We start from the raw sequence: 15,803 nt of genomic DNA, 5'->3' as shown, positions 1-15,803 counted from the left end.
TCTGGTTTTGGTATCAGGGTGATGCTGGCCTCATAGAATGAGTTTGGAAGAATGATTTCTGTTTCAATTTTTTGAAATAGTTTGAGGAGAATTGGTATTAATTCCTCTTTAAAGGTTTGATAGAATTAAGTGTATAGCCATCTGTTCTTGGGCTTTTCTTTGTTGAAAGATTGCTGATTGCTGCTTCAATTTTGTTTCTTGTTATTGGTCTGTTCAGGTTTTCTATTTCTTCTTGGTTCAGTCTAGGTAGTTTGTATGTGTTCAGATATTTATACATTTCCTCCACTTTTTTTATTTGTTGGCATACAGTTGCTTATAATAGTCTCTAACGATTCTTCATATTTCTGTGGTATCAGTTGTAATGTCTCCCTTTTCATTTCTGATTTTTGTTATTTGGGTCTTCTCTCTCTTTTTTTGTTAACCTAGCTAATGATTTGTCTATTTTATTCATCTTCTCAAAAAAAAAAACCCAAACTTTTGTTTCATTGATCCTTTGTATTGTTTTTTTGGTGTTTATTTCATTTATTTCTGCTCTGATCTTAATTCTTTCTACCTACTACTTTTAGTATTGGATTGTTGTTTGTTTAGTTCTTTGAGGTGTAGCATTAGGTCATTTATCTGAAGCATTTCTATTCTTTTGATGTAAGTGTTTATTGCAATAAACTTCCCCGTTAGTAATGCTTTTGCAGTATTCCACAGGTTTTGGTGTGATGTATATTTGTTTTCATTAGTTTCAATAAAGTTTTTGAATTCCTGTTTAATTTCTTCTTGGACCCATAGATCATTCAGGAGCTTGTTGTTTAGTTTCCATGCATTTGTACATTTTCCAGAGTTTTGCTTGTTATTGATTTCCAGTTCTAGTCCATTGTGGTCTGAAAAGATACTTGGAATGATTTCAGACTTTCAAATTTTCTGAGGCTTGATTTGTGACCTAACATGTGGTCTATCCTGAAGAATGTTCCATGTGTTGATGAGAAAAATGTATATTCTGTAGTTGTTGGATGAAATCTGTAGATATCTGCCATGTCCAGATGATTTAAGGTATAGTTTAAATCCTGTATCTCTGTTGATTTGTTTCCTGGAAGATCTGTTCCATGTTGAGAGAGAGAGGTGTTTAGGTCACCCACTATTATTGTATTAAAGTCTATCTCTTTCTTTAGGTCAAAGAGTATTTCTTTTTTATATCTGGGTGCTCCAGTGTTGGGTGCATATGTATTTATGATTGTTAAATCATAACAATAATTATTCTAGTTGGATAGATCCCTTTATCATTATATAATGGCCTCCTTTGTCTCTTTTTATGGTTTTTGGTTTAAACTCTATTTTATCTGATGTAAGAATAGCTACTCCTGCTCATTTTTGTTTTCCATTTGCATGGTGTACCTTTTTCAATCCCTTCACTTTTAATTTGTGTGTGTTTTTACAGGCGAGTCAAGTCTCTTGAAGACAGCATGTAGGTGGGTCTAGCTTTTTACTCCAATCAGTCAGTCTGCATCTTTTGAATGGGGAGTTTAATCATTTACATTTAGGTTTGGTATTGACAGGTACTGTCTTATTCCTGTCATTTTCATGCTTTTTGTTTAGGTGTTTTAAATATTGATTGTTTGTTTCTTTCCCTTTTATTCAATATTAGTTGGAAATTTGATGTGGCATGATTTAGCTTCTTTCTCTTTCTCATTTGCACTTTTGTTTTGATAGTGGGTTTTGCTCTTTCTTATGTATCCATTATAGTCATTATAATTTTTCAGATTCCAGATGCAGGACTCCCTTGAGAATTTCCTGCAGGGCTGGTCATGTGGTGATGAACTCCCATAATTTTTGTTTGTCTGGGAAATATACGCTTTCTCCCTGATTTCTGAAGGATAGCCTTGATGGACATAGAATTCTTGGCTGGCAGTTTTTTTTCAATATTTTCAATATTTTAGGGCCGGCCCGGTGGCGCACTGGATAGTGCGCCGCTTGGGAAGCGTGGCGGCGCTCCCGCCTGAGGGTTCGGATCCCACATATAGACCGGTTCCCACTCACTGGCTGAGCGAGGTGCGGGAGCAATGCCGAGGGTTGCAATCCCGTCGCCGGTCCCCGGTCCGGTACGGGGACAACACTGAGGGTTGCGATCCGTTGCCGGACATGGAAAAAGACAAAAGACAAAAAACAAACAAACAAACAATATTTTCAATATTTTAAAATTATTTCAATAATTGGCTGGCAATTCTTTTCAATATATTCAATATTTTGAATATATCATCCCACTTACTTCTGGCCTGTAAGGTTTCAGTTGAGAAGTCTGCTGTTAGTCTGATGGGGGTTCCCTTATAGGTGACTTGACACTTTTCTCTTGCTACTTTTAGAATTCTCTGTCTTTCAGCTTTGCAAGTTTGACTATAATTTGTCTTGGAGAGGATCTTTTTGGATTTAATCTGTTTGGAGATTTTTGTACTTCCTGGATCTGAAGGTCTGTGTCTCTCATATACCTAAGAAGTTTTCTGTTATTATTTCCTTGAATAGGTTTTCAATGCCTTTTCCTTTCTCCTCCCATTCTGGAATACCCATCATTCAAAGTTTTGGGTGCTTGAGATTGTTTTCTAGCTCTCTTAGATTTTCTTTGTTTTTTAAAATTATTTTTTCCTTTTATTTTGTCTGCCTGGATTATTTAGAAAAGAGCATCATCAAGATCTGAAATTCTTCTGCTTGCTCTAGCTTGCTGGTCAAGCTTCTGTTGTGTTTTTTATTTCACTGAGTGAATCCTTCATTTCTAGGAGTTCTGGTACATTCTTTTTTAAGGGGTTAATCTCTTTGTAAATTTCTTCCTTCATATCCTGGATATTTTTTCTTATTTCATTGTGTTTTCTAATTGAGTCTTCTCTTATCTCTTTGAGTTTTCTTAAGATCATTGCTTGGAATTCCTTCTTGGACATTTCAAGGGTTTCCTGCCCTATGGGGTTTGGTACTTTAGCACTACTGTACCCCTTCGGCACTGTCATATCTCTTGTTTGTTTGTAGTTCTAGTGATTTTTCATCTATGTTTGGTCATCTGGTAAAGGGCTTGTTTCTTCTGTTACTCTGAAGTTGGCTTTGAGGATAAAGACTTCCTCCTCTATTTGCAGGCTCTGCTGATGATTCTTGTATCAATGTAGTTGAGTGTGTGGCAGGCTGATGGTAGAGTGGCCCTGGCTGCTGCTGTGATGGTGAACAATCCTCATTGTGACAGTAGGTGTGGCAGTGGCTGTAATAGACCACCTTGAATGTTAGGAGTGTAATAGACCACTCCTGCTGTGGCAGTGCCAGGACTTTCCAGGGCTTGAGTTTGTGCCCCTGTGGGCATGCGGGTCTCCTCTCACTTCAGCATCTGCTGGGGCTGTGAGTGGGGCTTTGCAGGGCTGGTGTCTGTGCCCCTGGTGGCACATGGGGCTCTGCTCACCTCAGCACCTGTGAAGCACCATTGTAATTGCTGGGGGAAGAGCAGTGATCAAAATGTGCTAAGTTCATTTCCTAGTGAAACTTGCATTCCAGTTGGGTAAAAAGTTAATTAGCTAACCAGAATTAAATCATGTTAAATGCTATGAAGAAAAATTGAGTAAAAATACAAACAAAGTTCTTACCTTAAGAGATCAGAGAGGATATTTGAGCAGAGCACCTGAATTCAATAGTAGTGAGCCATGGGAAGATGTAGAAAAGAGCTCTCCAAGTAGAAGGAACAAAATGCAAGTGTCCTTAGGTGAGAACTAGCTTCATGTTTTCTCAGAACACCAACATGAGGTCAGAGGGTAGGTTGGGGAGAGATTATGTACATCAGGAGTCTGTATTTTGTCTGAATCTAATAGGAAGTCACTACAGTGTTTTAAACAGAAATTGAACAGATAAGACTAAACTTTTTTCTATTTTTATCAAGGTATATATTAAGATATAGCATATATGCAGTAAAAATAGCTGTTTTTAAAAGTGCACAAGTTCTGATAATTTTGTTATACACATATAAAAGTGTAATTAAATGTAATTGTGTAATTATCAGGACAATCAAGATATACAACAGTTGCATCACCTAAAATAATTGCCCTATGTTTCTTTGCAGTTACCTTCACCCCCACTAAATGTTTTCTATCACTAGTTTTGCCTTTTCAGAAAGTTATATAAATGAATCATATAGTATGTTGACTTTGAGTCTTGCTTCTTTCACTTAGCATAATGTGTTTGAGATTTATCCATGGCGTTAGCTGTATCAGTTGTTTATTTCTTTTTATTGCTGAGTTGTGTTTTTATTGTTGTTAAATGGATGTACCACAATTTATGTTCCCAAGTTTTTCCCCAGCTTTTTTTCTCAATTACTAAATAATCTGCTATAAACATCCACACATAGGATTTTTTTTTGTCTGACCATAGGTTTTCATTTCATTTGAGTAAATACCTAGGAGTAGGATGACTAGGCCTTACGATGAGTGTATGTATAACTGTAGAAGAAACTGCCAAACTCTTCCAGAGTAGCTGTACCATTTACCATTCTCACTAGCCATGTGTGTGGTCTAGTTTTTTGCATCATCACCCATATATAGTTTGTCTTTTTTGGGTTGCAGCCTTTCAGGTTTATTTTTAACTTATTACTCTGGTTGCTTAATGAAAACTGACTGTAGTGGGCAAGAATGGAAGACAAAAAAGCAGTTAGAAGAGCTATCACAGTCAAGGTGAAAGATGACGGTGGCTTGAATGAGGGTCTTATGACATAGTTTGAAATGTCAATTTCAGGATATAATTTGAAGAGTTAATTACAAGTGAAAGAACTTGCTAAGGAATTGGACATTTTATATGAGGGACGAATATGAATCTGGAGCAATGGGGTAAATGGTGGTATCTCATACTGAAATAAGATCTATAGATGGAGAGTATATTTGGAGAAAGGAAATCAAGAGTCTTTTAGACACATTATGTTGGAGATGCCTTTTCAACATGCAAGATGTAAAGTAATCAGATGAATATACAAACTGAAGTTCAGAGAAGTGATCTGAACCAGATATATGAGTTTATAGCTCAGGTAGGGTTGGAAATTTACATTTGGGGTTATCAGGTCTCTGTGATAACTAAAACTTTTGCATAAGATGAGATTCCCTAGAAAGGGTATATAGAGAAGTGAGCCCTGTGTCACCTTGGCAATTAGAATTTAGGTAGAAAAGCAGGGATTAGCTATAGTGACTGGTAGGAAGTGGCCAATGAGTTTAGAAGTTAACAAGGCAACTTTATAAATGAATTCTTGTATTGGCCATTGTCAAGTATGTAAACAAAAGATATACAAGTAAAGATAGCACAAGATTATGCAGCTTTCAACGAATACTTGCCAGATTTTGGTAGTGGATGATGGCCTTCCTCCTTTGTCCCCTCTTGTCAAGTATGTAAACAAAAGATATACAAGTAAAGATAGCACAAGATTATGCAGCTTTCAATGAATACTTGCCAGATTTTGGTAGTGGATGATGGCCTTCCTCCTTTGTCCCCTTAGTCACTTGTTGCCATTACTTTAACTATGGAATGAAGAGATCACTCAACCATAGGATGAGACTAGAATGTAAGACTCTTACAGAACAAGCTTGACAACTTTTTGATGAGGAGGTTGATGATAAGGTGAATACCTGAAAAAAAGACATTCCTTATTCGTCCTCAATTTTTCAACTGCACATAGAACATGTAAATTGCACATGTAAAAATAACGTAAATTGGAAAAATGGAAGCAAGTGGAGGAGGTGGCTCAGCATAGTGACTAAGATCCCACCTTTGGAGTTAGGCAGGGTGGATTTGAATATCCCACCTACCACCTCTAGAGTCTCAATAGAGCACCAGTGTTATATGTGTACAATATACATCAGATCCATGCCACTCCTCTGCTCAGAATCCTCCTTTGGCTCTCCAACTCCACAAAACAAAATAAAAAGTCCTTGCAAGGTCGGAGAACATCCTATGCAACTGATGCATTTCCATTACCTCTGATGTTATCTTCTGTAAGTTTCCACTCTCTCATTTCCTTTTAGACACCACATATGTATTAGTTATTGAGCACACTAGGCATATTACCACCTCTAATGTTCTCCCCTTTCAATGATCTCCCTTCTTTCTAGAATGTTCTCTTCCAAAACATCCTCACAGCTCATGACCTCACCTCCTTTATGTCTTTGTTCAAAGTTACCTTCTCAGTGAAACCCCTGTCCCAACCTCTTTAGCGCTGAAGCATCTCTCTACTCACCTTCCCTGCCTTATTTTGGTCTATAATGCTTTCCAGCAACTGACATACTGTATATTCATCTATATCTATATTAACTTCATGTCTTTATTTTCCCTCTAACATGTAACCTCCTGATGGAATAGATTTTGTATGTCTTATCTACTGCGGTATCTCCAGGAACCAGAACAGAGTCTGATACATAGCACGCATTCAGTAAATATGTATTAGATGAGCAATGTACAAGTAATGTACAAAAGTCACTACACACAGTGTCTAGCATATTGTAAGGCTACTAAAAATGATTGCATGGTTATTATTACTGTTATCGTTATTAACTAACTACATTCCTTAAATGTTAACTGGAATCAAATTCTGAGACGTGGAGTACTTATCTATTATATTGACCTTTGCCAAAAGCTGCTTACACTGTTTTTGCTTGGCTACCTAGAAGACTGGGAAGTTTCAGAGACCTGGGAGAGGCTTGTGAAACTGGGAGCTGTACCTTCAGTGTAGCATGAGCTATATTGTGCTGCAGCTATTGATGAAGGGCATTTCTATGTGCATTAAATGCTCTGGGCTTGTTGAATACATACGTCTTTTGTATAAGCCAGCTAGAAGACCAGGCTGTGTTTCTAAGACAGTGAAATTGGATCCAGAATCATGTCGCAGATGATTGACCACTGAGCTGGGTCCCTTAGTCTAGGCTTCTTGCCCAGCTGTTACTTGTTAAGAGGTTCAGTCCTGGTTCTAGCATGTGATGTTTTCCCTCTCCTAGATTATGGTAGTTAACTGCATTGGTGGAAAAAAAAAAAAAAAGTCTGGTCATAAAGAAAAGATCATAAATTAGAAAGCTAAGATTTACAGTGAGCTGGGAACTATGTTAAGTGCTTCTGATGGATAATCTTACTTCACTCTTGCAATCCATCTGCTAGGGACTGAATTGTGCCCCCCCCCCCAAATTCATATGTTGAGGTTCTAAACCCCAGTACCTCAGAATGTGAAGGGCTGATGCCACCCTTCGACCTGTACTCCCCCAGCCAGAACCAGACCAGCACTGCTAAGAGAACATCCTGGACTACAGTCATGGCATTAGGCCATGAGCCATGGGAAGAGCACACAGCTCTGCTGTAGTCACCACGTGCATCGCATCACTTGCTGTGCCTGGGCAGCTGGGTACCATGCTGCAGCCAATACACCAAGGACTGCACCTTCACTGACAAGATCTGACTGCCCCAGCATGCCCTCTGAGCAACCAGCCCTAGGGACCCCCATCCTCCTGTCTGCCAGGGTCCCAGCTCCAGTTACGCACTGCCACACCCCAACCTCTAGACAAATAGAGTTATGTTGTTCCTGAAAACAAAGAAACCAACCAACCAACCAATAAATAAATAAATAAATAAATAGTCTGGAAATGGAATTCTTAAAAGTGGAATCTAACTTAAAATGTACACAGAGAGCTTCCTTCTGAAAGCAGTCTAGGCATCTAATTAGTGTCTTTTACTAGGCGGTAAGTCTGATAGTCTTTTGGTGGTAAATGGAATGCTTGGTTTCTTTATTTAGATTATGGTCATTCAATCAGTCAACAAGCATCTATTTAACATTAATTCTGTGCCAGCAGGCAGGGAGAACTGTTAGAAGTTATTGCAATGTTCTAGGTAAGGGACAATGGTGGTTGAGATGAAGGTGGTAGCAATAGATATAAAGTGTACTGATAATGTGATATACTTTGGAGTTAGAGCCAATAAATAGGTCTTGTTGAGAGTGAGATTGGAGCTGCTTGTAAGAATGGTGAGAAGTAAAGGGAAAAAAATCCAAGTGGAAACAGGTTATCATTTATTTAGATAAGAATGTTTGTTCTGAATATATGAACTCTTACTGCAGTCCCAAACCAGGTAATATTAGTACGTCTTTTTGTTTGTTTGTTTGTTTTCCTTTAATTGAGAGTAGATCAAAGAGTTACTCTCAGTTTGGATTAGATTTTGGTTAAGTAGAGAATTCCAATGACTTTTGGACTTTATTTTTGAATTTTTGATAGGAAAAGTTTTCTTTCAGAAACACTAGCTAGATTTCCAGGTGACAAGCAGATTTAGCAGACAATTTAAAAATTGTTAGTGTCAGCTCAACCCTGCACATAGATTTGGGTCTCTCGACCCTGTTTTACTCCAATTGGCAAAGAAAATGCTTTAGTCATCAATTTATCATGATACATTACAGATCAGAAATGTCAAAAGAATCAGGGCTGACATATTGCTGAGAGGATTGTATATGTGGGCTGCAAAAACAAACACAACTAATTTTGTAGGAGGAAATTTGGACAAGAGAAGCCCTGAGAAAGTCAACTGTTCTTCAAAGTTCTATAAAGGGGGCAGCTACACCAGAATAGTATCTGGTTGTTATTAGTACTACCAAAGTCATGCCATTCTAATGGATTAACTGCAAATAAAAGCCCAAATGACCTCAGGCAACAATGGCAAACTAACCATCTTTTCATGTACCCCACAGATATGTACAATCATGTTTCAATAAAAAAAAAAAATGAGACAGAGAAAAGATGGGACAGGGTATTCAAAGGCAACATTTAAGATTCACCCTCTAATTCAGGAGTTTAATTGGCCTAAATTAAAAATTAAACACAAAGATCTGAACATGAAAAGATACTTTAAAAGCTCTTCGATGGTCTGTAGGAAGTACAGTAATGTTGCAAGGGTCAGCAAGAGGTTACTAAACTCCCAAAGGCTGCTGTTGACCTGGCTTAACCAAGTAGCTTTCCCTCACCTAAAGTGGTGTCTTCAAGCAACAAATTGCTAACCATTCTTTTCCACTGAAATTTATCAGAGTATTCGACCCATGAAATGTACATTTATGGAGTTGCAAAACTTTGGCATTCTGCATTTTTATTTTATTTTATTTTATTTTATTTTATTTTATTTTATTTTATTTTATTATGTAACAGTTATGCTCATAACTAAATGGCACTAAAATACTAGCATATTTAAGAGAAACATCTTAAGTACAAAATGTATTCAGTCTTGACAGGCTCACTGTTCATGACATTCTAGGTTATTTTGGGGAAAGTCATCATAGTCCTCCATGTGGATGGTGGCCTTGTTTGTTAGAGATTGGAAGTGACTAAAAACTTACGGCAATGGAACAATCTGAGAGTAAAAAAAGTAATAGCTACCAGTTATTGAGTGCCTAATTGAGTGCAATCCTGGGTTAACTACTTTACATAAATTATCTCACGTTGTCCTCTTAAAATTTCAATTGAAGTACTTAAAAGGAATCATGTTGGAGGGATGGCACTAATCATCATACTTCCCATTAACCATGAAGCAGAACTTCAATGATCCAGAATTTTCAGGGAATTCATGTAATTCTACTTACCTTGGGTTTCAGCTAAAAACACCTTAAGATTGACCTCTCACCATTGATAATTCATAAGAATATTGATCCTCTTTCCTATACTTGTAAGTTTCTAATAAATATAGTAAATATTTCTGAGATATTTAAATATTGCTATGGGTTAAATGTGTCCCCCAAAGGTTCATGTATTGCAAACTTGACCCCCATTGTAACAGTGTTAATGGGGTGGGAAATCCATTTATGGTACTTGAAAGGTGGAGCCTTTGAAAGGTGACCAGATCATGAGAACTATGTCCTCATGAGTAGATTAACCCATTTATGAAGTTGTGAGTTATCATGGGCATGGTTCTGATGACTTGGTAAGGAGAGCAAGTGACGTTAACTCTCTTGCTCAGGCTATTCTCACTATGTGACACCCTACGTTGCTGTAGAGAATCACTACCAAGAAGAAGGCCCTCACCAGATGCGCCTCCTAGACCTTGGACTTCCCAGCCTTCAAAACTGTAGGAAATAAATTTCATTTCTTTGTAAATTACCCAGTTTCAGGTATTCTGCTATAAGCAACGGAAACAGACTAATACAAATATGTTGTAGTGAATTGGGGTCATCTGTAAATGTGGGGACAGAAGGGAATAAGACCAACTCAGCATTAAACTTGACTATTCTCCAGAATATTCTCCATGAACTCAGTCTCTGCTGTTGGGCTTCCTACCCTAGATCTTTAGTTTTCTTCTCTGCTCGTTAAGAACTGAGCAGACAACTAGGGAAGTCATGTTGGTTCCTTAAATTGAGAGGTTCCCGTCTCAGTCATTTGGATGCTGTTACAAATGATGCCAGTTTTGTTGCCAGAGAACATGTCCTTTAGTTAGGGACTCTGGCTTATTTTCCACCTCTTGGAGGCTGGGTGGACTAAAGTGAACCAAGACGGCAGATGAACCTCCCAGTCTTCAGACCTAGTGACTGGATACCCCTCGGGTTCTAAGCTCCAACCTGGGGAAAGAACTTCCTCCCTTTGAGACTTGCCAGGGCACACACTCCAGCACCCCTCTGCCAGTCAGTTTGATTCTTACTGAACTGAAAGGTACCCTGAATTAAAAATGTGAAGCTGCACTTGATTCAAGTACCCTCTTCTCTCTCTTCTCTGCAGGCCCGTCTGTGCTTTTAGAAGTCAGTTACTCTCATGTTCCTCTTGTTTATACCTTCCTTTGATCGACATGGAATATCAGACTCCATTCTCCAAGCAGACCTCCAAGTCCAGTCAAGACATTAGTTCTATGTATGCTTCTGATTTGTCAGACAAATATTTAAAGCCAGAAAATGGAGGACATTATCATCTTTACCTGATGGGAAAAAATGAGGCCCACGGAAATACACAAAGGACAAAACTCTACAAAGATAGCAATGGCTGTCATGGATGAATAGTTGGTCTCTGCTCCTGTCCTTCTAACAAGCACATAATAATCACAAGTATTTCTAATCATGAGAATAGGCGACCTATGAGAGCTGTGGGAAAATAGGTATAGATGACAAGGCTTTGGGGCATTTCGAATATCTTGGCCTCACTTCTCATGTTTTTAGCTTTGCCTATAAAAATAAAATGTTCATACCATATTTGTGAGTTGGGGTATGTACATTTTCTGGGCACCATACAGGTCACCAAAGGGATAGAGAAATACCTACTACTTACAGGCACTGACTTGTTTAATCTTCATGGAGAGGCTGAGAGATAAGAATAATAATCCACAAAAGGAGATGGAAGAAACTGAGCCTCAGGGAAAGTAAGTGAATTGTTACAGCTGCTAAGGGGGCATGGTCTAAATTAGAAGCCAGGTGGGCCTGATTCCAGCCTACCCACTTACATGTTGCTTTTCTCTAATGTACCAAAAAAAACTTTATGGAGAGAAGGAGAAAAGGAAGGAAAGAAGGAAGAAGAAGGGAAAGGAGGGAGGAAGGAAGGAAGGAAAAAAGTTTGTGGAATGGAAACCCACCATAGTAGATTTGTAGACCAGCTCTCAGGATTGGTGCGGGCTGAGAGGAGAGATTGTATGATTCTTATCTGATTCCTCCCTGATTAACTTCTAAGGTACTTCTGTGAAATTCCCAAGGCTCAAGTTTGGAAACCAGCAAAGTAGAGTAATCTTGAGAATAACAGCCACATACTACAAACCAGAGACTTGTCAGCTCAGGGCATGATGCAGGTGGAGCCATGAGTTTGCATTAAATGTAGAGAGGACGCAATACCTGTTTGTTTATGTGTTTACCCAGAGTATTCTGTAGCCACAAGGGAATCTCATCTGGAACAGGGGTCATCAAACTATGGCCCAGCGGCGAAATTGGGCCTACATCAATATGGCCCTCAAGAATGGATTTTATATTTTGAAAGGGTCGCAAAAATTAAGCAAAAAAGAATACATAGAATCTCATCTGGAACAGGGGTCATCAAACTATGGCCCAGCGGCGAAATTGGGCCTACATCATATGGCCCTCAAGAATGGATTTTATATTTTGAAAGGGTCGCAAAAATTAAGCAAAAAGAATACATGACAGAAACTGTATATAGCCTATCATGCCTAAAATATTTACTATCTGGCCCCTTTTCAGAGTTTGCTGACACCTGCCCTAGAAGATTTGGTTGTAACTTTTCTGTTTTATCACTACCCAACTCAATAGTGACTGGTCTGTGGCAATTCTGCCAGTGGTGCCTTTGCTGCCAAATTTGTTTCCTCAAGGAAAGCACTCAACATGGTTATCAGTGGGTTCACTGTATTGTCAAATCAGATTAAGCTTCCAGAGGTGCAGAGGTGCTAGGCTTGGTCTCCTCGGCAGTGGAGCATAGGAAACAGACAGAGAGGGGCTTTGCCCTAAAAGAATTAACTGCCCTATCACACAGAGCACCTGTGGAAAGCTGCAACTAGGATCCATGAGCTTTATTCAACAAATATTTATTGTCTATATGTACCAGAAATTATGTGATATGCTGATCATAAAATAGTGAAAATGACAGATGAGGTACAGGTAAGACAAGATTGATTCTTAAGAATAAGCTGAGTGTATTAGCCCTTCCAGGAAGCAAACCCTGAACCAGAATTAGGGGTGCAAGAGGTTTATTGGGGAGTACATGGGTGGAAGATAAAAGAGGGAGGAGGTACGATTGAACAGAGAAAGTCTTCAGATGAAAATATTGTATGATAGCAGGGAAGTGAAAGAGAAGAGGAAACAGGATTGAGCAGGTGTTGCCTCCGATCACCAGCAGGTCTAAGTCTGAGCTAGCCTAAAGGAGAGCTCCCACATAAATATGACCCTTTGGAGGAGTCCCACTTTTAGCAGAAATGTCCAGGCCCTGGTAACCCACCACACACAGCCATTGCTGGGGCCATCTGGGAAGAGCAAGTCCTCCACCCAGCGTCTGCAGGGGATCCTGAGGATGTCAGTGATCTTTTTTAAAGGAGAGCATAGTGGTGCACTCCATGCATGCACTTTGAGTAAACTCATGGAGAGCCTGTGGAATGGGGGATGGGAAGAGATGTCATAAAAGCCTCACACCCAAATCTCTTTTTTCCCTGATATATTAGAGCAAAATTAGTCTTTGAGTATGTATTGCTCTTTCCCTGGTAGCCTCTTAAGCAATTCTTAGAAAGGGAGACATATCAAATTCTTAATACATTAAAGTCAGTGAATCGATCATGTTACTTTTCTTCAGTAGAAGAGGAAAAGATCTGTTAGGAGTACTGGAGCCTCATTTCCTTTAACTAGAAGAAATCTAGAGAATGCTCATTTCTTTAAACTCCTACCCCTATTTTACAGAGTCAAAAATTGAAAATGAGGCACAGATGGATAAGATGGAAGAACACAGAAGTGGTAAGCCAGAGAAAAAGAAAAAAATATCACCAAGTTTGTGATTTTACTGAGAACTGCTTGCTCTACCTTCAGCTTGACAAACAGAATTAATAGAGCGTGACTACTAATTTATCTCCACTGCTACACCCTGGTCCAAGCCACTGTCATTTCTCCCCTGATTTTCTGCCATTCACACAGCAGCCAGAATGATTCTGCTAAAATCTCATTTACATCATGGAATTCCTTTGCTCAAAAGTCCTAATGGCTTTCAAGTAACTCAGAGAAAAAGTCAAAGTTCTTATGATGGCTTGAAGAGCGCTGCACACTCCTGCACTGTTTCACCCCCTGCTGCCTCGCCCACCGCTCACTGGGCTCCAGCCACACTGTGTCTTTGATTCTTTCCTAATGTTCTACAGAACTTTGCACTAGCTATTCTCTCTTTTCCATAGTATGTGCACTTAGTTTTTATTTTGTGCTGAGAGATAATTATAGACTTACAGAGGCGTTACAGAAATAATATAGAGTTCCCATATTCCCTTCACCTAGCTTCCCCTAACATTAGTATCTCGCATAACTCTGGTACAATGATCAAAACTAAGAAATCAGTATTGGTGTTGTGCTATAACTGAACTGCATACTTTATTTGGATTCCACCAGTTTACCCACTAAGGCCCTGTTTTCTGTTCCAGGATCCCATCGACATCACCACATTGTATTTCATTGATATATCTCCTTAGTCACCTCCAATCTGTGACAATTCCTTTCTCTTTCCATATCATCCAAGCCTTTGAAATTTTGAAAGAACTGGCCAGTTATTTTGTAGACCTTAGTCACCTCCAACCTGTGACAATTCCTTTCTCTTTCCATATCATCCAAGCCTTTGAAATTTTGAAAGAACTGGCCAGTTATTTTGTAGAGCATCCTCCAATATGCATACTGTGCATTTCATAGGATGTACTTTTCACTACCTCCCTTCCACCAGTTCTTTGCTCAAATAATATCTCATGAAGTCTTTTCTGATTATTTTATTTAAAAATGCAACTCAGTCTGCTCTACTTTAAAAGCTTTTTACCACAATTCCCTGCTTTACTTTTCTCTACTTAAAAAGATAAAATATTCTTTATTTCTTCATTACTTCTTTATTGTCAGCCTCCCTCTACTAGAAGGTTGATTCCATAAAGGCAGAGACTTTGGTATGGTTTGTTCATTTCTGTTTACCAAGTTTCCAGAAAATTCCTTGACACATAAAAGATGTTCAAAAAATTTTGTTAAATGAATTCAATGAGTGAACTGGATCTTTTGCTCTTCTCAGGAATACAGAAAGCACGATGAACTTTCCTCAAGGTTTGAAATGCTGTATAACATATAATTCCAAGAATGCTGGAATTACCCGGCCAAGAGGTGGATGAAGCTTCATGTGACACCTCACACATAGTTGTCAATTTTCTTCATCAAATCAGTTGGAACTATTTAAAATATATATCTTGCTGAGCTGTGCTGGTACAAATTTATAAGCTTAAATTTTTCTACTTCTTGAAAAAAATTGATGAAATTATGGAAATGAAAACCTCTTAGCCTTTGTGACTACTGTAGTTTGCTCAGTAAAATGGATTTCAGATGCAGAAACATTTCACCCTCAAACGGGGCCTTTCAAAATCATTCCCTGACATTTTCACTCATGCAAGTGCAAATGCCTCCTGATTCATGAAGATTTGAGGCATGTTAAAAACCCAGGCTGTTCTCAATTATGCCAGCCTTGCTATTCCATCAGAAAATTATGCAAGACTATTTTTTACCATTCTACTTTTACATTCTACTTTTAGTCCCCCAAAATTGTATTAGAATTCCTACCCACAGTGAAAAAAGGTAGAAGAAAATAGGTAAAACTTAAATCTGGTAATTTTATTGCCGTGGTGAATTACTTAGAATTTTACTGGCTTGAGCCAAGGAGAAGAAATGAGATACATAAAAATAAAAAGATGTTAGATTCTAATGTCAGATATTCAGGAAATCATTTAATTTCTTTGAGCCTGACTTCTCCCTACTAAATGAAGTAACACTCTACCAACTTACTAACTCATGTATTCATTTAATAAACATTTACTGTGTCCCTACAATGGCCAATATCTGTAAATACATATATGAAAGACACAGTTCCTCTCCTCAAGGGCTTCACAGGTGAGGAATATAGGTACCTAGAAAAATAAAAAAAATATATAGTATGATAATTTTTATGAATTAGGAATATACAGGGAGCCATAAGAGCACAGATGCGAGTGTCTGGGAACATCAGGGAAGGCTTTCTGAATGAGTGATGTCTAAGGTTAGTTGTCAAAGACCATAAGGATAACCTAAATGAAGGGAACCAGGGAAGAGAATGGAGGAGGGTGTTAATTAGAGG

The sequence above is a fragment of the Galeopterus variegatus genome, unplaced genomic scaffold (genome assembly GCF_000696425.1).
Source record: "Galeopterus variegatus unplaced genomic scaffold, G_variegatus-3.0.2 Scaffold1577, whole genome shotgun sequence".
NCBI classification, from domain to species: domain Eukaryota; kingdom Metazoa; phylum Chordata; class Mammalia; order Dermoptera; family Cynocephalidae; genus Galeopterus; species Galeopterus variegatus.
This window is presented reverse-complemented; position numbering follows the sequence as displayed.